A 24450-nucleotide genomic window follows, 5' to 3' on the forward strand; every position below is an offset into this window, starting at 1 on the left:
TCATATGTTCCTCACATATCAGGACCTTATAGCAAAGTTTTTAGCAATTAATATTTTTAAGTAAATTCAATTTACAATTATTTTCTGTATGTATTCACACTATAACAAAGTTATGCCAAAAAAATTTTTAAATTATATCTTTTCGTTTTCTAGAGTGATAACATGATGTTCAGCATCATTAGATCAAGCTCTCTTGAATCAGAGATCTCCAGAGTCCATACCCTCACCCCATGAAACAATCTTGCCAATAACCTTCCAACATAGACACGCAAGTGGCACGATATATTATCTTTACATAAGCACAATGAGCAAGATTGGGGGCAAGAGTGTTGGCTTCTGAAGTAATGTCCTTCTATTCCTCAAAGAAGAGACTGGTCTCCAATCCTTGGAGGATTGAAATTATCAGTCTGTTCCTGACCTTTGGACAAATTGCTCACTGGATGCTTTTGACTGTGTTGGTTTTGCTGCCCTGTGCGGTGTGGCCAAGCTCTATTCCAACTATCCATTCCAAATATCTTGACCTGAACTGTTTAACTCCTGATGAAGGGGAAAGGAAAATTTGCATGAGAAGAAATTTTGAGTGTTTGGACAAGAAGGAAAGAGGGTAGACACAGGCCATTCTTCAAACACACTTAATTGTTAATCGCAACCTTCAGGAATGCTTTTCGGCTTTAACAAAAACAAGCCAGAAGACTAAATATCTCCTCAGCCATGACTAGCTTGTTTGTTAATAGCATTCTGTATCACATTCTAGCACTAAAGCCTCCTAAGGCAGTGAACAAATAAAAACCAATGAAAACAGTACAAAGAAAAAAACATTTCTAAAACACATTAAAATACTCTTTAAAAACTCCTAAAAGTAATCCTAGAATCTAGTTTTGCCATTCTTAAAAGTGAGATTTCAAACACTGAATGCTATGTAGAACAACACTGTTTTGGGTGCCTCCTGGAAGCCTAAGAGAGATGGGACCATCCTTATCAATAGGGGAATAACGTCTAGATCCAGGGAAGTCATGCTCCCCCTCTATTCTGCCTTGGTCAGACCACACCTGGAATACTGTGTCCAGTTTTGGGCACCGCAGATGAAGGGAGATGCTGACAAGCTGGAAAGCGTCCAGAGGAGGGCGACTAAAATGATTAAGGGTCTGGAGAACAAGCCCTATGAGGAGAGGCTTAAAGAGCTGGGCATGTTTAGCCTGCAGAAGAGAAGGCTGAGAGGAGACATGATAGCCATGTACAAATATGTGAGGGGAAGTCATAGGGAAGAGGGAGCAAGCTTGTTTTCTGCTGCCCTGCAGACTAGGACACGGAACAATGGCTTCAATCTACAGGAAAGGAGATTCCACCTGAACATCAGGAAGAACTTCCTCACTGTGAGGGCTGTTCGGCAGTGGAACTCTCTCCCCCGGGCCGTGGTGGAGGCTCCTTCTTTGGAGGCTTTTAAGCAGAGGCTGGATGGCCATCTGTCGGGGGTGCTTTGAATGCGATTTCCTGCTTCTTAGCGGGGGGGTTGGACTAGATGGCCCTTGAGGTCTCTTCCAACTCTACTATTCTATGATTCTATGATTCTATGATTATGTGGGGAGCTGCTACAATGTGAACCCACCAAGCTAACTTCATGAAGTTGGACACAAAATAAGGCTTCCTCTAAAGATCTCACATTTCTGGAAGGCTCATATGGAAGGAGACAGTCTTTTAGATATTTTGACCCTAAATCATTCAGAGTTTTGTTCATCAACAACAGCTTCTTGAATCAAGCTTGGAAGCAAACTGGAAGCTAGTGTACTTCTAGCAGGACACAGCTAAATCACTTCTATATGGTCTAAAACATGTATACCTGACATCAGTTTAGCTGCTGCATTTTGCACTAGCTGCAGCTTCCAAATACTCTTCAATGGTGGCCCCACATAAAAATTATTCTAATTCCTTTGGGGCTTTGTAGGTTAATACTAGGAGTCAAATTGATCTTGGTGATGCCTATGTAAACTAGGAGGAACTATACTTTTCTCAAGTTAGTGTAAGCACAAAGGAGACCGGGATCTAATTAATGCTTCATTGGCCTTACATTTGCTGATCAGAACAACGCCTGAAAACTGTGCAGGTTTCAGTGTCACAGCCCACCTGTTGCTACTCTGACACTCCCTTTCTTCTCTTCTTCAGCCACTCCTTGCTCCATGGTCTGACACTAAAAGAGGGCTAAATGTCTGGCTGCTGGTGGAGCAGGATGAGTTAATGTGCACCTAGGGTCTATGCATGTATGTATATGTGCTTTAAGTCTCCCTTCAGCAACTGTCACGCACACACACACACCCTGAGGATTTCGTCCACCATTTGAGAAGCTAGGTACTCAGCTGAAAAGCAGTTTCAAAGTGCATCTTCACTGGAGAATTAATTAAGTTTAACACCACTTCAACTTTCACGGCTCGATGCTATGGAATTACAGGAGTGTATAGTTTTACAAGGATTTTAAGCCTCTGCTTAAAAGGGCTGGTGTCTCACCAAACTACAGTTCTCCGGATTCTATCATACTGAGACACAATACAAATAAAGTGGTGTCAAATGGCATTAAATATACTGTGTAAATCCACCCTCAGATGTCATAATACAAAATCAAGGAAGATACTGGTGGGCTGCTTTCCCCTTTCTCTTCTTACACTTATCCACAAAAATCCTGTAATTCTGGTTTTGTTAATTAAAACCTCACAGTAGAATCAAATCTCATTGTTTTACAGACTAGTGGTCAGAAATCACATTTGGAAACCACCTATGACTAGGATAAACCAAATTAGAACTTGAACTAACCTGTTTATAGTTTTTTTCTGGGGGGACCCAAATCAAAGTAAGCAATCAGACAGGGGAATTAGAATTAATTTTTGGCTAATTGTGTAGAGAGGGGGTTCTGCTTAATGTTTTCTAAATTACCTGTTCTAAATCCCAATAAATGATAGGTTAAAAAACTACAATCTGTCATTTTGGCAATGCGTTCTTGGAAAAAGTTCCAGAGTGATTGGGTTTTGTTGGGAAAAAAAAAAACCTCAAACCACAATCTGGTCTCAAAACTAAATCCCACTCTATTCCAGATGCAAAAAGATCTCCCTTGCCTCCTTCTCTTTTTGTACGCTGTTCTAAATCCTGTACTTCCTGAACAAGCCCCAATGGCAATAAAAATTAGGGAGAGGGGAGGGAAGCATTTCTCTGACTCTGTGCAGATCCAGGGTCACACAGCTGAAGTTCAACAAGAGCCAAACAGGGTGGGTTGTTTGTGAGAGTTCATTTTCTTGGATAAACAGAAACATCCTGTGTGTAATTTGAAGTCCTTATATGAATAATTTTAAAAAGCAACAAGAGCCTCAAATATTCCAGCCTACTCTAGAGTCGGTATTCTTACATCCGTGGCTGTGAAACAAAGGAGCCTCCTACCCCAATTACTGAAAGGTTAATGTGTTTTTTTTAATCCTGCAAAACAGCTGCAAGTTTAAGTTGCACAAAGTAAAAATTAATCCATGATTTCAGAGTCAGCTCAGTATTTGAGAGGGCTATGGGCAAACTGGTCTCTAGAGAAGGGCCATATGCAGCAACAGGCTCTTTGGAGCTTACCTGACAGGGACATCAGATGTCCAAAAGTTACTGGCTGGAAAATGCTATTTTAATATCCCACAACACCCTGGAACTCAACAATGTCACTCTATGGCAGTGGTTCTCAACCTGTGGGTCCCAGGTGTTTTGGTCTACAACTCTCAGAAATCCCAGCCAGTTTACCAGCTGTTAGGATTTCTGGGAGTTGAAGACCAAAACATCTGGTGACCCACAGTTTGAGAACCACTGCTCTATAGCATTGTGGGACAGTTAAAAGAGACAAGAGAAGGGGCTGCCAAAAAATTTTCTGGGTTTTGAAAAGTATTGCTTCAGCATGAGTTGAAGACTGGTTTAAAATGATTACACAACAATGTCATGTGTTGATAAGCCTTTCCAGTCATAGTTGGGAGCATAGGTGTTACCAGTCACATGTCTCAAAATGTTTTTGTTCCACAGACCCCTTGCTATTCAGACCCTTTCACAGAATACAGCAGCAGATACTTCCATGACACTCAACATTGGCATGTCTTTAAATTAAATTTCAATACTTGATAACGGTGCAACATCTGTTGTACAATAGTTTGTACACAGCTGGACTGTGATTACGTGTAATTTAACATCAGGTTCAAAATCTACCATAATTTCAAAATATAGACAAGCATAAGTGAGTTTTCATGATATGCAACAACTGTAATATATTTTCATATGAATTCTACTGTAATTTATTGCATACATTCATAAGTGAAATGCTAGATTAATGATAGAAGCCCAAGGAAATAAAGATAATAAGTTATTTTTTTCAATTCAATCTCATGGACCCCCCCCCCCCTGAAATTTTTCCAAAAGTCCCTGAGTTAACTATGGAACCCTGATTAAGAACCCCTGTCCTATAACCTTCCCTCACTTATTTTTAATTCTAAATTTCCCTTTTCTTTCCCCGAGTCAGAAAATCATGACACTTTATTTACTTCTTGGAAATTCCACGCTTTTCTTTCCCAGATATATATATGTTAATCCTTAGAAATAAAAACAACACAAAGAAATTGGATACTTATCCCAACTTGCTGAACAGCAACATGTTTTTAATTTAAGATGTTTAGAGTACAAATGTACATTAGTCTGGAGAAACAAACAGCTGCAGACTCCGGAGAAAGAAGACACAGAGACAGAATGACCTTTGGGAAATAAATGTAGAACTGAAGGCTGGAAGCTTGGATCCCTTGCTCTGCTTTGGAAATGGCTGAAGGTGCTAAGATTTTCAAGGGGGATCTGCAGATTTATCAGGGACTGTGTAATAAGCAATGCAGCTGAATTTCTTTAACATATTTTGTTTCTTATGCCTTTCTTTCATTGAAGTCACTTTCCAAGGACAAGTCTACAATATTTTCTAAATCTAGACATTTCCTAAACATGTTTAATCTGTGCAACTTGCTTCCACCTCTGCCCTTCCTCACTACAATCACACTTTTACCATTCAGGTTTAGTCAGAGAGAATTACCTGGCCAGAAGTTCTGTTAAATACAGCATGAAGAAGTATTTTTTTTAAAAAAAATCTTCCAGGAACCATTATCTTAGTAGGCACAGTTACAAAAGGAAGCAGATAATAGGTACACGCTTGACCCAAGCTCACAGTAAAGCTGACTTTTTATTGTTCTGTGTCTCTGCAGAGCTGGAGGATGTGAGCCAGGTTTTGCTTTCAGACCAAAGCACAATGTGACTGTTTGCATAACTATGATGCACCCCAAGGACAGATGCTTGAGAAAGCTGAAGACAAAAAAGTCCCAAAACAAAGGCCCCTGAAGAAGAACTGATTTATACTCTTGAAATACTGAGGCAGCAAAGAAAATTATTTACTGGGCCCTTGTGTAAAAAAAATCGATTAAAAAGAAGAGGAAGCTCTTATTAGATTATTAAATGAAATTTATACAGAAACAACAAGTCCATTTCCAAGCACTAATCAGAATCCACTTAACACACAATCATTTTCTCCTGACTATCAGGGCTACTAAAAAAAATGTGGAATTTCTACCCCCCCTTATGTGAGGGGGTGATACTTAGCCAAATCAGTGATGGTAAAAAACAAAAAAAAGGGGGGGGGGGGCAGGGGATGGATGCCATCCATGTTAATTAAGAAAGGACAAAAAAGTAGTTCCGTGGTGTTTCCAAAAAGCAGATTGCAACAAGATGCCAGTGCACCCAGTTACATCTCAAGATTAAGACTCAACTGATTTTCTTTAAATACACAGTTTAATGGAATGCAATATAATGATTGTGTATTAGGCCAAACACTGAAGTCTATAGTAATTGAACTGTACACCTCAAGACAGAAAACGTAAAGCTGACAGGAAACAGTATACAGTGAACCCTCAGTTCCAGGACCTACCTGTGGATACCAAAATCTTGTGGATGCTAAAATCCCATTATATGCAGTGGCATGGTAAAACGGCACCCTTATATAAAATGGCAAACAACTCTAGTGCTAGAGAGAACCTGAATATCTGTACAATGTTGGGAGGCTATGGTATCTATCTACACAACTGAGTAGTGCTCAGTGCATGGTAAAATCACATTTGCTTTTTGAATTTTTATTCCAAATACTTTCAAGAAGTGGTTGGTTGACTCCATGGATGCAGAACCTGTGGATGCGGAAAGGCCAACAGCAGGTTATGATATGATATGATATGATATATGATATGATATTTTTTGTGTCAGGAGCGACTCAAGAAACTGCAAGATACTTCTGATGCGAGAGAATTGGCTGTCTGCAAGGACGTTGCTCAGGGGACGGCCAGATGTTTTACCATCCTGTGAGATGCTTCTCTCATGTCCCTGCATGAAAAGCTGGAGCTGACAGATCAGAGCTCACTCCGCTCCCCAGATTCGAACCGCAGACCTTGCGGTCAGCAGTCCTGCTGGCACAAGGGGGCTCTCATGATATGATATGATGATACTGAAAGCTGTTGTGTTTTCTAAACATGCATTTAAGAAATTACATGTGTTGCTGTTATTGACACTTCTTTTGATCCTATGACCATACAATTACAGCTCATTACAGTTTATGTGACCAAACACTGTAGACATGAATACAAAGCACTATCACCCAGTATCAACATTTGATATGTTTCTATGATTCTAAGAGAGATTGCCCCCTCCTTGCCCCATCCTTGGTGATGATAAGCTGCCTTCCCCTTTATCCTGGATAAGAATTTAAAGGGAAATGAAATAATACTTACGTGGGCAATGCATACTCCTTTGTTACCCACTCTCCCCGCAAATTCAGCAGGTTCTTGTGCAGTCTCATTAGTGATGTCAGGCCAGCAATCTCAATCAGAGTTTACTGGTGGGGCAGAGCGGCTTTAACTTCCACTCTCCCAGTAACTCAGAAGCAACAAAGATCACTGCCCCCATATTGCTGATGCTGATATGTAAGTCTAGAAATTGTATTTAAAAGATCAACCACAAAAACACTGGGTTGACTTTTACATGGGTCCTTGTGTATATTGTACTTTAATTCTTGTTTTTTAAAAGGAGCCATCCCCTTTTCTGAGTAGAGTGATGACAGTCAAGAACATAGTTCATCCCTGTGAGAGCATAAAAGAAGCACTAACTCCCTCTACTCTCTCTGCTATAAAACTGCTTCTGGGTTGTTGTTGTTTTAATGCCTGAGTGAGGAAGTGGTAGGGGGATGGCCCCATGAAGCATTGCTGATATTCCTTCTCTACAGAAACACCGTTGATCTAGCCATGGGTCATATCAAAATCCATAAGTTTGACCCCAAAAGCTGCCCTTGACCTGTACATGTTGACTTATATATGAGTACAGTGTTCCCTCACTTATTGCTGGGGTTAGGTTCCAGGACCACCCACAATAAGTGAAAATCCGCAAAGTAGGGACACTATATTTATTTTAATATTTATACATTATTTTAGTAGTTATACACTATTTTAAATCTTTATCAACCAATCCTGTGTTGACAAATTGCCTCCTTCTCCTCCCGTTGCCGCTTGGGCTCCTTTTCTTTCCCTTCGGCTTCTCCTTTCTCCCTTCCTTAGGCTGTAAATTGTAATTTTTTATGATTTATAATATTATTTTAGAGTTTATTGAAAAACCGCAAAACAGTGAATCCGCGAAAAGTGAACTGCGAATTAGTGAGGGAACACTGTATATATCAGGCATGGGCAAACTTGAGCCCTCCAGGCGTTTTGGACTTCAACTCCCATAATTCCTAACAGCCAGTAGGCTGTTAGGAATTGTGGGAGTTGGAGTCCAAAATGTCTGGAGGGCCCAAGTTTGCCCATGCCTGATATATATAGTATTCAAATAAATTTGCCCCTCAGTTATTTTAGTTATTTGAATTTACTCCGTTGCCTGGTTTCAAAGTAGTATGCATTTGTGCATGAAACATTCCTACAACAAACAAATTATCATATTTTGTAAATCAGTAATTTACACAGCTGACTTTTTTGTTTCTCTATTGTGTAATTTTTAGGAACCAAGTTGGTAGCACGATGGACAATCCATCTAAAAACATTTGCCCATGACAATGAACAAGAAACAAAAGCTGCCAGAATAAAATGAAACAAAATAAAAAGCACCGGCAAAACCACATCTGCAAAAAACATAATATGGAAAGCTTCACTCACTGCATGCTTATGTAAACAAAAATGCCATTTACTCAAGTATGTCTACATGCTCATAGCCTTTCAGGTAAATGAGGCTGCTGAATTCTACATTTATTCACTTGTAATATTAACTATGGCTGAGATCCTGGGGCAGAGTATATGCATTCCAGGCACATAATTCCATGGCTGCCAGTAAACCCCGCACTCCCTGCAGCAGCCAAGCCTAGCGAAACTGCTACTCTGGCCATTAAACAGCCAAGGCGGAGGAGAAAGGAAGGAGAAAACTGTGTAGTTGCATCCCTCCTGCAGTTCGAGAGACAAAAGCAAGGTAATTATGACATTATTCATCTATTCCCCCTCTCTCAAATTACCATATAGGGCAGGGATCCCAAACTTTTTAAACAGGGGGCCAGTTCACGGTCCCTCAGCCTGTTGGAGGGCCGGACTATAGCACATATCTTATTTTGAAATAAACAAACAAAATGGGGACAAATACAGCCTCAATGTTAATAATAATAATAATCATCATCATCATCATCATCATCATAAAAATAATAAAGAGGTCTGGAAGAGACTCCTTGGGCCATCTAGTCCAACCCCCTTCTGCCTTTGTGCACCAAAAGCACAAGGAAAGCACCCCCGACAGATGGCCACCCAGGTTCAATGTTGTTAATAATAATAATAATAATAATAATAATAATAATAATAATAATAATAATTCACACAGCCCTAAACACTTGGGAACTGTTTGACTTGTGATTTTGTGATATGAAATCCAACATCTATATCTCGTTTGCTGTGTTATATTGTGTTTTTGTGTCAATAATAATAATAATAATAATAATAATAATAATAATAATAATAAAGAGGGTTGGAAGAGATCCCTTGGGCCATTTAGTCCAACCCCCTTCTGCCTTTATGCACCAAAAGCACTCACAAAGCACTCCTTAATAATGAATTATTAATTAAATAATAATTAAAATACCATTATAAACAAGCAAATCTTTGGAAGGCGCGGGAGGAGGCAGGAAAGGTGCGCGCCTTTCCCTCCTCCCTTGCGCTGCATGCACCTTCCTCAGCAGAGGAGGAGGGAGTCGCCACCATGGGGGCCAGATAAATGGCTTCAATGGGCCTCATGTGGCCCCCGGGCCTTAGTTTGGGGACCCCTGATATAAGGGAACAAGAGGCTGCCTCTGATAGATAGTCACCTCCTTCTCTCCCCAATAACAATGGTCCTAACGCACTGTGCTGCTTTCAGGGAGGGTAGTTTTGGATAACAGTACATAAGAAAAAGATCTTAAAGTCTTAGTGGACAACAAGTTGAACATGAGCCAATAGTGTGATGCAGGAGCTTAAAAAGCCAATGGGATTTTGGGCTTCATCAAAAGAAGCATAGTGTTTAGATCAAGGGAAGTCATGGTGCCTCTCTATTCTGCTTGGATCAGATCTCACCTGAAAAACTGTGTCCAATTCTGGGCACCTCAATTGACAGGTGCCTTCCCAACCTGCATCCTATCATAGTGATACAATGGAGGTAGATGCTTTCAGTGCGCATCTGTAGTAAGTGAAAACATGAATATTAAATCCATGGATAAGGACGTTGTACTGTGTGCAATTATAAATCACAATCCATTTTGGCCCTGCCTCTAAAGTTCTCACCTACATAGAAATTCACGCCTATGAAGCTCTCAAAATTGTTTCTTTTTCACTCCTTTTACCAACACCAAGACCCACTAGTGAGTCCCAACCGAGAATTTAAGAAGGGGGAAAATCACCTTTTAAAAAGATGTACTTCCCCTTTAAAGGAACTCCCTCAGAATTCTGCTTTCTGAAGTGTAAATTACAACCAAAGTAATTTCCTTTCATTTCCTTTATACGTACATGTACATATAAATCAAAAGCTTGCTTTCATGGAAATCACAACTTAGATCTCATTGCCACCATTTCATATAAAGTGCCACAGGGTAGGGCCTCTTTGTGCAAAGTTCTCCGTTTCTATTAGACCAATTTATTTGACAGAGTCCACTGCTGATTAAAAGAAGTGAAGCCCACTACAGCAAAGCCAGCCAATCTACCCTGTTTTCCATCCAAAACTGCCCAGGAAACCTCATCCAAGAAAGCTTTGCAACACAAGCTGTGTGGGCTCCATGTTTGTGCATAGGATCTGGAGCCAGAACCTTCCCGTTTCCAATGCCAATTCTGATTCTACTGCTCTGTGACTTGACTCCTCTCTGACTCAGTTTCTCCATTCATTCCCTCAACCCAATTACCAGGGGGCTGAAATGATTTTTAATGAATAGTGCTCTGGAAGTGTGACCATTGCTAATACAGCTATTTTCCATAAGCAATTCCAGCTATGATCAACTTGGCTGCGATGGGAGATTATTTGGGATAGCTTTATAAACGCACAGAGTCCATGTCTTTTTTCTTTTCTTTTTTTCCATCTGTGAAATTTTCACTGGCATTTCTTTTTAAATGACTGCTATTTAGATTTAATTAACTTTAATGAGAAACAAAGACTGTTTTTGCTAAACAGAAAGCCAGGTGTTTAACTGAGGCCGGGAGGGAGGGGGGTAAGTCTGTGCCCACCCACCATGAAAATGCCGCACATTGTGCTCTTCACACCTTTCAGGCAGGGATAGCACTCATTGTGCCTTACTTCTCCCTTGTGAGCCATTCTCATTTGTATTTCCTCTGCTATAGGAGGTAGATCTGTGAATATAACCCAGAATCTCTGCCATCTCCTTTCCTACTCTGCCCGCTAAATAACAATATATGCTACAGCTGACAGTGTTATTCTTGTCCTCATCTTTCTCTGCCCTTTCATATCACTTGATATACTTTGTGGCTGGATTTGCTTCCCCCAAAGTGAATATGAGACCCAGAAGCAGCATCTCTAAGAAACAAATGAAGTTAGTACTAGGCACGGAACACTGGAATTGCAACAGAGCTCTGACAAAAACTCAGTGGGTAATTTTTATACCACATGACCCTCCTTGTACATTATACAAATATGTTTATATTAATAAAACTGCTAGTACTATGGAGCACAGAGGAGGGATTGTGTAGGAGGACATGTATACTCCAAAGACCAAAGGTATACTTGCAGCCTTTGTGGGATTTCTTTCATTGAGAGTTGGACCACCATCACCGATTTGGGAGAGAGGACAAGTTTTTGTCCCTCATTAATAGCAATGCCCTCATGTCCAATATCTAATGAACATCTGCTATGCCCTGTTATGATGGAAAAGGATGTCAGAATTTCGGAACACCTGAAATTCTGCCACCCATAAAGAATCCATTCTGTAATGCCACCCATAAGAATCCGTTCTATTTCTGCCTGCACCACCTGCCTATATGTATAATTTTATTCTTGTTTCTGTTTCTTGGCTAGGCGGCAGTGCAGTATATTGATGGGAAAGTGAAACATATTGATGGGAAGTTGTGTCACGTAATAGTTTCACTTTTTCCCCTTTTGGGGGTGACTTTTTTTTTTTTTTTTGCAGGCATGGACTTCCCTCGGCTGCCAGGCAAGGGAAACCCCATAGCTGCAAAGCCAGCCGTTGAGAGCTATAAAGCCTCCATAATAGTCACCCCCTTGAACTAAGGAATCCTTAAATACAGAAACTGAAATCCCAAAAAGAGTGTGTGCGACTATTATATGATGGCAACCATTATGTGATGAAATACGGTATGTATGTATATTCGCACAAATGTGTATATCATTGTTTATTTGTCTTTCACTAAATTTCATTTCATTACATCTGCTTCATGTAAGCAAAGAGCAATAATGTGTAATGCAAATCACATTTTTACCAAGTTTCATTTATTAATTGGGGGGTGATTAATGAAGTGATTTCATCAATGATTATCAAGTAGTTTAATAACTGATTTATCAATTCCTATCAAATGATAAGAGAATTTGCCAGGTTAACAGCTTGCTGACAAACTTGGCTAATAACCATCTGTGACACCGTCTGCTGATGCATTTCTAACCATTTATAATCCATGTATAAACACACTTAGGTGTCATTTATTAAAATTTTACAAGGAAGGCCTTGATATCAACATTGACCATTAAGCTGGTAATACATTGCTAAGAAAGTGAGTGCATCTGTCTTTTATACCAGCCAATAACCATACTATTAATATGTTATACTTACGACGGCCTCATAGGCCACCTGTCAGCTCCACTGTATATCACACCAATAGAAAGGCATCCGGCACCATAAGAAAAGTCCTAAACATGTGCCCCACAGACCTTCCCGGTGTCAAAACAACCAAACAGGCCTTCTTCTGAATCAGCAGATATATCTTCTCTTTCTAGTAAATTCCCATTCTTCTATGCATGCAATATATCCTGAAGAATGGGAATGCCTCAAAATACTTCAAAAGGTCAGTACTGGCTTTTTAATTCTGCTTTCTAACGTGGGAAAAGATCATGAGTGATTTTTAGGTGATTTTTTTTGAAGGGCAAAATTTGATAGTTCCTCGACAGGTAAAAAATTCCATCCAGACTGTTTACCTTTGGGTCACAGCCTAAGTTACTGACCACATAGCATAAATAAGGCCAGAAGAGAATAAAGCAGTGGTGGTGAACTTCTGACACTCCAAAAGTCTTGGACATTCAATGCCTGAAAGCCTCAGCATGCATTGCCATGATTACGGTGGTTGGATTCCAAAACATTTGGAAGGCCAACATTTGGACATTCAATATAGATCCCTTGTCATGTAATATGTAAGGCCACTGTAGCTAGAAGATCCAAAATGGTCACATAAATCCATGACAATTGCACAGAGTTGGGTCAAAGGAAGGAGTTTGAGTGGGAGGGGCAGTACTTCTATCTTTCTAAACATCTGTGGTATCTAACTCCTCACTTGATTTTAAATCCATCTTACTTGATGGCTGAAATGACCCTCTTTATGCTGAGGAAGGGATGTCCTTTAGCTTTCTGAATTTTTTAGGGCTTAAAAGAAGAACAAGATGCTTTCTCTGACTTCAAATAGCTAATGTATTTCAAGGTTTCACATCTCTTGATATAATACTTCAGGTCCTATTGGAATCAAAATAGTATTTATTTGTGGGGAAAGGCGGTAGCAAGGGCAAAAACAAGGAAGAACTTGTCACATGATAAAATGAAGAAGAATGAAAACCACTACTAGGCTACTGCACTTATGCAACATTGGAAATCACAACCTTCTGCAACACTGTGGTCTCCCTGTTTGATCTCAACCTATAGTTTTTTCAAGTGTAGGACAGAAAAGCTCTGACCTACTTTTTAATATGTTGGCAGTTTTTTCTGAAGCCTTCTGGCCTTTTCGTCCTTTCTGTGAACTTTCCTTGGATCTCTCCTTGTTTAACCTCTCAGTAAAATTCTAATGTCAAAATGGTTGCTTGCTTATACATTAATCAGTGCCCCACTCCCTGTCCACCATTGCCCTAGTCTCCTTTTGTGATCCTAACAGACGGAAACTATGCAGATATGCACATCTTTACAGGCATGGTCACACTGGGATTAAGAAGCTATTTATTTAGCCCTGTTGACAGGAAATGGAAATAATTCCTTGGCTACTATAGTTTTTTGGGAAAGAAAGAGAGATGGCAAGAAAGAGAGATGGCAAGAAAGCTGAAGCACAAACAGCTCCATAGGCCAACTCTTGGGGACTCATCCACAATTTGGCCGGCTCATCATCTGTTGGATAGCTAGAAAGAGGAATACATAGGAGGACACATTGCTAACCACCACCCATACAAGATGCAAACAGGAATCCCAGTAAGGCAGTGGACACAAGAATAACACTGTGCAACTACTACTTAAAAGATTGCATCATACTTAAAAGGAGATGGATCATTCCATATGGAGCAGGTCTAGACAGACAATGTCATTTCCCGAAGTCTAAAAAGGAAAGGAAGCACTTCCATGTGACTGTGAGCCCTGTAGTCTACTTCAGCTTTAGTATAAAAGAGGAAAGATGATCCTTAGGAGGATGCAAAGCCATGACAATAGCAAACCACAAGCTGAAAATGAGAAAAGAATGCTAACTAGAGATTAACATTGCTGCTAGTATTTCACATTGTTTGGGCTTCTCTGTTTCAATAAGCGCAATATATAATATTTATATTTATGTTTATCCTTGAAGTGACTGGCTTGACCTTGAAGGAACTGGGGGCGGCAACGGCTGACAGAGAGCTCTGGCGTGGACTGGTCCATGAGGTCACAAAGAGTCGAAAATGACTGAACGAGCGAGACAACAACGACGACCCCACTTTATCTGTCCCACAGGAGGCTCAAAGTGGCAGCTCATTTTGAACACACACATTAATCTATTATTTAGAAATCATGTACATAATACACACTAGTTTTGTGGTGTAGGTTTCTCTTGCTAAAAGTGCTGGCTACGCAACAGGAGTATCTGTGTTGATGGTGTCAGAGGCAAGGCAACAGATTGTTGGAAGTGCCCTTCCTATATGACAAGAGAGGGTAAACCTTCACTTTCACTTGCCCTCTGGAAGAGCTCAGGAGAGAACATAAAATGGAGAATTAGAACAAAATCCCATGCAGTTGTACACTTGATCAGTGTTAATCCACCCAACTCTCACTAACGCTAGGCCTCTCCCTGGTTCTGCACATGCTGGAAAAGATAATGCCTGGAGCTTTTTACTAACAAAGAGACTTCTAGCTGGTAGAATAGGTAGAAGAAAAAGACACATTCAGCATAGTTTTGATTAGAACAAAGTTGGGTGGAGGGATGGAAGAATTAAAGATGAAAGGAAAATCATTTGAGAGCACGAATGACCTTTTCAGTACTTAACTCAGAATCTGCCCTAAACAGACATTTGTGGCTAGAAATATTATGTATTATTAACCATTTTTAAAAGAACAAAAACAAAACAAACAAAACACCTTACTGCTGAATCATACTACTTAAAATCTCCTGGGAAACCTAGTGGAATTTATTTCCCATTTATAAAGTGACTTCTGAAGGAAAGTGCAAGGCAGGGGAAGGCAAAGATAACATAACAACCTGGAGCTTTTTGTCTCTGACAGCCAATCTAAGAAATGTGCATCCAATCCTGGTCATTGGGAACAATAGATAAAGACAACTCAACATCCAAATCCCAGAAGAAAACAATGCCTCCTTTACCCCCAGCATTCCTACAAATTGTGTTCCAAAAGTGAGGTACTCTCTTTTATAAGAAACAGCCAAGGTTTCCTCACAAGAGGAGGTGTAAAAATACTAGGAAGAGGGGATAACATACATCATGTTTCAACTTTTCCCCTACTTTGCAAAGATTTTTTTATTTTAGATGATTTTGAGTGGCACTAGAAGCAAAGGCCTGTCTGATACTGATATATGTTCAGCGGTTCGAATCCAGGGAGAGCGGGGTGAGCTCACTCTGTCAGTTCCAGCTCCCCATGCAGACATGAGAGAAGCCTCCCACAGGATGGTAAAAATATCTAAACATCTGGGCGCACCTTGGGCTATGTCCTTGCAGACAGCCAATTCTCTCACACCAGAAGCGACTTGTAGTTTCTCAAGTTGCGCCTGACACACACACAAAAAAACTTCTGCTTTGGCCTCATTCAGGTTCTGCTGACCAAATTTTGTCTCTGTATTCTGTTTTAAAAATCTAATGATGAAATGAAGTGGAGGCACAAGATTACCCACACCTGAAGACTCAACATGAATTCAGTGAAATGTGTTTTCATGTGCAAACAAGTAAATGCATCCCTGGATTTCAGAACTGTATTTAAAATAAGAAAAGAATTATTCCCTCCTCCCATAAGAATGCAGGGAAAAAGAAAAAGCACTTGAGGGGCAATATGAGCCTTTACTTTCAGAGAAAACAGCATCTCACACAGCTAGGGGCAAGCGCACTACAAAGGCCTAGGGCAGAACGCAAATTGCCTCATTAAATTTCATCACATTAAGCCAATTCCATGAATTTAACGTTGTCCCTGGACTGTTGTTTGTCTGAAAATTAAATTAAAATAACATTTGTTCTTCCAACGAGTTTGTCAATTACAGAGGCCAGAGGAGGGTGGAGGCAAGAGAAGATGCAAGTCTGAGCCAGTTGTTGCTTTATCTTCACTTCCCTAAGGAAGAAAAGGAGGGGTGGTTCCTGTCTCTAGAAGAGCCATACATATTGCTGTACCAGTTGGAATAGCTTGAGTGAGCTCACATCAGTAATATACCATCACAAGTTCTAAAAGGAAGTTAATAATGTACCCCTTGTACCTGATCTAACATGGAGTCAGGCAATTATTAATGTGTTACTAGAGAAAAAAACGTATTTCCTAAAAGAGGAGTTCTGATACATTTGCAATTGCGTTTTTCAGAAGTTTTTAGCCCCTACAGACTCACACCCTTGTATTATTCTTCAATTAAACTATTAGGGTAGAAATCTCAACCTGAATATTTTTAACCACTCAGTCACATTCTTCAATTCATGATTTGAAATGAAATACCTTGTCACATGGTGCTAGTTCACTTTCCTATTTCCAGCTGCTAAATTACATTAAAAGGATGCTGAAAATAAATTCAATAGCTTTCCTGTTATTGCTTTTCATGTAGGCAATTACTGTAGTTGCCACAAGGATGTTTAGCATTAGCAAATGGGCTTGATAATCACAACATCTCTACTAAAATATTTTCTATACTATGAAGACAATTTAGGCATTAGCCTTGAAATCTAGCCCTTCTGGCAATCCAGGACTTATGGTACCCCATTGATAAACCTTCTACGATACCATGCTGTTCAGAAATCTTTGTTGTCAGGTTATTATTCTGCCATTTATCATCAGAAAAATCATCAGGAAAAAGAAGAGGAAACACCACAATGTTCCAAATACAAAACCTTGTCATCATCACATTTTCTTTTTGAAGTTTATAATGCATAGCTTTGGGGTTACAATCTAGAGGCTTCTTTTGCTCCGGAATCTAAAATAGTGCCTTTCAGAAGTAGAGCCTATACTAATATAGTCGTGAGAACAGATTTGCATCGAGATAAAAAGATTTGAAATGCTGTACACATTAAAATAAGAGACATAACTTTGGGAGGGTAAAGTTCATGAAAGGAAGAACTGAAGTTGTGTCTGGAGTTCATTTTAGAAACCTGGACTGTGCTGCTTTGATATATTTCATGCTAACATTTCCAGTTTTGAAATGCAAGTTTTATTTGTAACTAGACATACAACAGAATGATTCAACCATAACCAGGAGCATTTATCACATTTCCCCCCACTATGGTTAATTTCTACATACCCCCATAGTTGGTACAGCATAATATGAAAATATTGCATCATTATTTTAGATATTGTTTTACTATGTTTTATCATTGCTATACACTACTTTGAAATCTTCAAACACAAATGGTTTATAAATATCCATCCAGCTCTTGATGAATACAATACATACATACTGAAGCCCTGTTAGCCAAGTGGGAAGTCTGTGACTCATTCCTTTCTTTCTCCCTCAAATGTTCTTAGGTGTCTCCTGAGTAGATTATGCTAATGATGTCAGCTAAGCAAGACTTTTCTGATGAGTCTGAGTGGAGGATAAGACTGAGAAGCCATAAAACTCATCAATTTTAACAAATCACTTTAAACCCCCAACTTTTTTTCCAATTGTAGCCTAAGACAGGATTACCACACAGGTCTCAAGGACTGGGTGATGAGCGCCTTAGTCCACTAAACCCACCGGCATCCCTAAATCCCAACCAGCCACCATTCCTATCTGGCAGGCCCTTTGATGAGCACAATCTTTGGTTATTTGCAATAACATGACATGCCCATGGATTACCCCAGTTATCTTGATCTGCCTGATTGTTTACCTCATACTGTACAGCTTATATATAATTCAGACACAATCAAGGCCCCTTTAATCACAGTGTTCCATATATGTTTCTTCTGAGACTGATGGGTTTAGAATTAACTGCTGTGTACCTTCAAGTTGTGTGTTGACTTATGGTGACCCCATTAATTTCACAGGGTTGTCTAAGGGAAGAAATACTCTACAGTAGTTTTTCCAATCCTTTCTTATGAAATCCAACCTTCAGCACCTGGTATTCCTTGGAAATCTCCCACCGAAGTAGTAACCAGGGCTGATCCTGATTAGCTTCCAAGATCACACCAAATCTGGTGGCTTCAGATATTTAGAAGCTTGAGAAAACTGAAGGTGGTCCCTCTACAAAACCCTGATGCAGATTTGTCATCATGGAAACATGTAATAGACCCCCTGCTACTTGCACGTATTCTTACTCTTTGACAAATCCCATCTCAAATATTCTTTCTATTCCCTTTTGATCACCAAAGCCTAACGAAATTGTACCCCTTTCCTTCTCAGCAGGATCAATTTAACCATAAGGACAACTTCATTACCCCCTAAACCCCATCTCAAAAAAGGCAAACTAATAATTGCAGAGGGCAAAAGAGTGGGATGAAAGGGAGATCTAAAAGTAGCTCGCCTTGAGCTTTTGCAGGCCTTGGACAAAAAGGTGGAGCCAATGTTGAAAGCACAGCCCTCCTACTGTGGTCCATGCAATATAGATGAATGCACTGTGACTATCAAATGGGTCCAAGAATTATTACAGAATCAGGCAGCAGCTTTCAGCAACAGAAGTAGCCCTTCATTCCCAAAGCCCTTCACATTCTTCCTATTTTACTGCTGCCTGCACCTTCATTTCACTTGTGATTTATGGCAGATTTGCAGCCCAATCTGGAAGTCACATGCAATAGTTGTTGCTATAGGAACCACAGAGGTCAAGTCATGAACCATAAAAGGTGACTTATCCTGCCATCACTCTTGTGTATGAACATCTATAAGCATCTATAAGCAGAAGCAACGGAGGCCATCCTGGCTAACAAACTAACACTCAATCCGGTCTCAGACTCACTGCAGGAGACAGAGATGAGTGCAACACTTCTGCTCTGACAGCGAACTGCTCAGACCAGATGGGTGCCAATTGTCATGAAGCCCCTTATCCTCAATGTGGAGCCCAGATGGAATCAGCAAACAATTGACCCCATTAGAGCTCTAAGATTTCTACCAAAACATGAGTAACAGATGGACTACCCCTAACTGCAGGGATTCATTCAAATTTATATAGAGCCCTGACCCACAAAGTCCAGCTCTCTTCTACTCATGCTTAGTCTGTACTGCCTTGGTTTTAATTGGAGACAGTACCACCAGTCCTGTTGCCTTTCAGAAATCAACACTTTTATTAGGGGAGGGGACTTATCATTTCCTAGCTGGGATTACAGCATCTCTGGTGCCATAACTTGCATTAAATCATGGAGTTGCTCATCATACTTTGCTGTCCTCATATTAAAAAATGATGCTATTTCAACCTTCCCCTGCCCCCCCATCTCTTGAATGAAGGGGAAAACATGAACTCTCAAGAAACTCTAGGTTTAACAGGTTTTAACGAATTCACTATTCTGTTTGCTTAAAAACCGATTTATGATCTCACCATCTTGCTATATTGATATTGGAAAGAATGCTTAGTACAGTTAGCCACCCTGGAAGTGATGCAGTCTTTAAAAGTGGCTAAGAAGTGCATTAAAGAGAAGCAAGCAAGCAAGCAAACAAACATAAATAAATAAATAAAGAGGAGAACAGATTAAACTACACACACATACATCATTGAAATCTGAACTTGCCTGTGCAGGAAGAGGGATCAGAGTGAAGCAGAGAACAGGCAGCATCCCACAACTACCATTAATCTGCGTTAGTCAGGGACAAAAGCTTGCCTTGGATACCGGAACAGCCTCTTTCCACACCAGCAAAATCCATAGGCAGCCTCTGTCTCTAGAATAGACACCTCCATTATTCACCTTGGGGTGCTCTTTCACTCTCCTCCTCCTCCTCAACTCCACATTCCTCCCAGTGAGGAGATAAATGTGGAAACAATTCTGCCAACAGAAAAGCCTGAATTAATTAGTGTTCCTGCTACTCAGTGAACACAATCACCCTGACAGGAGGATCCTCTCAAGAATTTGGGCCTCTCGTCTCATTTCCATCTGAATGGTACAGCTTAATATCACCACCACCAACTCCTTTGCTGCAGGGGTCTCCCCAGCCAGGTCATTTCCAAAGATCGACTGTACCTCTGCTCTCTTTTCGTATAAAGAGGCCTGGGTTAGAGGTGAGGAAGGGGGGAGGAGGGAACTTGTTCATTCCAAGGATATGGTGACAAAGCATTTGGCAGCCTGATAAACACTCAAAATCCTATTTACCAGAGCGGGCCCCATAAGAGGCCCTGAGAAAGAGCAAATGCACAACAGAAGCACCTTTGCTGTTCATTTTGCTCTTTATCTTCTGCTCTTGCTACAGATGTACAAATTCACCCTGACAGAGGGCAAATTCACAATAAGCATCAGTCTCTACCTGCTGAGGAAAAAAAAAAGGAAAGCAAGATTGTATCTGTTTCTGTATGTCTCATTTCTGGAGAGTTGTGTTTTGCAGAGACTTGGAAACATTTCAGCCAGGGCACCTGCATCTGACAAGCTGAATGTCAGATACAGGCAACCTGCTGATGTTTCAAATTATAATTACCATATGCCCCAGGCTAGCATGGCTAATAGTAAGTGAATATGGGAAGTCTGAAATGAACTGGGTTACCTACCTCTGCTTTACGCTAGCATCCCTTGTGTCCATAGGCTATACTTATTATTTGACAATTTCATGAAGTCCTTCCTCACAGGGTAATGAGCCTGCCTCTGTTTTGTGTTTTTGTCTTTGGAAGCAAGACCCAAACCCTTTAATAACAATAACTGGAACAGGGGAGGGGGGGGGGAAGAAAAATGGAGAGAATTCCCCTCAAATCTGTTTGTTTGTCATTTTAAGTACTTAGGTCTAGCCAAAGATGTCACTGGGCAAAAGGATCAAAGACCCACTCTTAAATAAAAGAAGCACATTGCTTCATCCTAAGTTATGCAATCTGATGGCTAGATACAATTAGCATCTCAGTCCTAGAAAGGAGTACCAGAGAAGGAAACAGCTGCAGTGATCCCTGGCTTGTACCACTGCAAAGAGCTATTAATTCGGGGGACAAGAGTTGTTGGTTAAACTTGGTGACAGATAGGCATCATTAACCGCTGCTAGTTCAGCACAATACTGCTTTGCGGTGTGAGAAGGACCGAAGGGCAAAGCACGGAAATGTGTGAAATGGCAAAATGTGGACAATAAAATAGCAGCTAGGATGGACAGCAAAGACACAGGACATAGACAGAACAAGGGCATTAAGGCAATTGTTACAAAAGCCAGTTTATTTGATGAGGCTTTAGCATCAATTAAGGTAAAGCAGAGAGAAAGATGTTGCAAAACTACTCCATGTCTTCCCCCACTACTGGAAAAAGCAGCAACAGCGGCAAAAAGACACTCCCTTTGAAGCTATGTACTATTTTCAAGGTTCAGAATATTTCTGAGTCTGCAAGCTAACAAACGGTTCCACAGAAGTCTCCATAACTTATTTAGAAAAATGCTCTCCAATCAGCCTAAGGAGTCACCAGAGAGTGCAGTACAGATTTTACTCTGAGACAAACTTGTCATTGTTCTTTCACACCAAGCATGGAAACAGTGTGGCCCTTTTGTGTGGCCATTTCAGAGCTCTAGTGCAGCCTTTGAGGCTCCTATCAACCTTCAGATCCCAAACAGACTCTGCCCCACAAAAAGATAACGTATTTTTATCCCAATTATTGACAAGTATCTATTAAATGCTTGACATCCACCTCAAAATCAGTTTTTTGTTTTTTTTTAAAAAACAAACCCTTCATTAAAAGGGAGTGAAGCAATGTCACTTCTGGCCACTCAAAGCGGAAGCTCAAAGAAAGCACTGCTCCTGAGAACACCCAACTCTGTTTTACACAATTACTGCACTATTCACATTATCTTTCGTTGTCACAGAAAATATATCAGCAGAAGCACAGTTAAACTGGAGACCTCTGTTTCATCAGGAAAGAAAAGTGCTGGGATAAGAAATGCAAGAAGAAGAAATGGCTGCTTCCTTTCACTGTGAAGGACAGAGACTCTGTCCTAAGTCTTATTATTGCAATACATAAGGTAAGAGAAAAATCCATCCAGTCCAAAATGATAGCAGTGCCTTGACAGGAACATCACTCAACCACATTATACTTTTTCTTAATTATCAGCTTATGACTTCATTGACTTTTTAAATTGTGTTTTAGCCTCTTACTCCCCAGATATACACATTGCCCCATTTCCCTACATAATTTTTAAAGGGCCCACAGTTTTGTAGAACTGGTGCTGCCTTGTTTGCACTTCTGGGAGCTCCTGATAAGTGCTATATTTCCTTTGACACCAAGGCTAGGTATCTGTGAAAAGCTAGCCAGACAGTCACCTTCCACTTCCATTCATCAGCTCCAGCAGTAAAGGCTTCTTAGGGAAGAGAATACGCATGGCTCAGTCTCCAGGGTCTGATGAAAAGGAGACACGGAGATGTGCAAACTCAGCATTTTCAGGGGAAGGCTTGGTAATGCCTCTTATACTACATCACAGCTGGCTAAAAGCCCGAAGCTGGAACTCATTTCCTTCACGGTATTTACCTGTCGACACTGACCTGAGCATGGGACATATTTTAAGAGAAATTATTGCCCACGAAGCACCAGAGACTAAGAGAAGGGAAAAGACAATAGTTATGCAGTATTGTGACAAATATGCATCCATAACTATTTGAAACACAAAATGCAAACAACAATTCCAGGGATGGGAAGGAGTTCAAGGCCTGGTGTAATATACTTCTGGATGTAACAATATACCAGAAATGGGTGGAATAATACACTCCTTGATTTTTGTTGTGAGATGACTGAAAAAAGGTGGGAGTAATCAAATCCATATGACCCTTCTCCATGTAGTGCACGTATGCTCAATTCCATGTTTGCATTAAACACAAATCTAAAAGAGGAGAAGGTTCTGGATAAGTAGCATACCTGAGTGCAAGTCTGAGGTGAGATGTCTTTCCCCTTGTGTTACGTTTCAAGTACACTTTAGAAATGCCATTTGGGAATGCTGTTCTGTCATACAAACCTCAGCACAGAAAGCATTCATAAGCGGGAGCCTCAGAGAAACATCTCTGTTGGGCACAAGCAATGGCCCTCTGTCCTGGGCTGGCAGCTGACAGTGCACACACAGTCTCTTCCTCCAGCCAGTCAGGAGCCTCTGGGCAGACTTCACAGGAGAGGGAGACACTCTAGCCCTGTTTGGAAAGGGGTCTTATCGGAGCTACTTCTGGAAAGATAGTCAGCTGCTGCCACATTACCCCTGCCCACCCCACAATCCCTCATAGAATCATAGAATAATAGAGTTGGAAGAGACAACATGGTCTATCTAGTCCAATCCCCTGTCATGCAGTAAATGCACAAAGTACCCCTGACAGACGGCCATCCAACCTCTGTTTAAAAGCTTCCTGCAATCCCTCCTTTCTCCCAGAGGGTAAAGTTATCATTGTTTCCTGCAACAATAAAGCATCCTGTTTGGAACTGGCCAGTTCAACAAAGTCAGATGCTGACAAAGAGCAAATCAGCCCCTCTTTCCCAGCTACTGACAATGGCCGGTCTAAGCCCTGCTTCGTTGCTCCCGCCTCCCCCCCCCCCCAACTTAACACACCAGAGCTACCAGCCTTCACCTTTATTAAAAGGCCCTGCACTTAAAGTGCTCCCGTGGGGCGGGGGAGCTCGCTGAGAAGTATTTGATGGATTCGCTTTGGCAACACTTGCCTACCTTGTCATGCCATTAACATTATTGCTATTGAATGGAGGAAATGAGTAAGAGATACAGAGGAAAACACAGCCAAGCACAGGGAGGCCGGAAGACACAGGACACCCTCTACGGGAGCTTTGCCTTTCTCAGATGGAAACCACGGGAGCCTAGAGAGACTATACAGAGAGAGGGGAGATTCAGGGGAATGGGGAGAGAAACCAGTTAGAGACAAAGAAAAAAACAAACCAAAGAACAAGAACAAAAGGCTCTTGTAATAGCCCAAGACAGCTGGCGTAGCAATCTCCTTGTCTGGTGGGTCCAGGACTGGCTACAGAGAATAAGCCCTGGAGCTTTCTAGTGGGAGTCTCCCTCCACATGACAAGCATATGACATTCCAGACTGAGAGCAGAGCGGGTCAGCCCAGCACCCTCAAGCCAAATGTTGAACACCCAAAGAGGGAGTGGAGGGCCAGCTCTTAACGGCCTTCAAATCATTTCTCTGGAAGGCAGAGAGAGACTGAAAGGAGATGGGG

The 24450-nt window shown here is 40.8% G+C and overlaps 1 protein-coding gene and 1 long non-coding RNA gene across 8 annotated transcripts in view; one reads left to right on the forward strand and one right to left on the reverse strand.

The window, feature by feature from the left end:
* plxna1 (plexin A1) overlaps positions 1–24450 on the reverse strand; it is a 389627-nt gene that overhangs the window by 253493 nt on the left and 111684 nt on the right. The window lies entirely within an intron of this gene.
* On the forward strand, positions 8371–16735 carry LOC134296031 (uncharacterized). Its single transcript, XR_010002588.1, has 3 exons — positions 8371–8526; positions 11705–11889; positions 14340–16735. It is a non-coding gene; the product is annotated as an uncharacterized LOC134296031 (long non-coding RNA).

Source organism: Anolis carolinensis, chromosome 2, assembly GCF_035594765.1.
Source record: "Anolis carolinensis isolate JA03-04 chromosome 2, rAnoCar3.1.pri, whole genome shotgun sequence".
Lineage (NCBI taxonomy): Eukaryota > Metazoa > Chordata > Lepidosauria > Squamata > Dactyloidae > Anolis > Anolis carolinensis.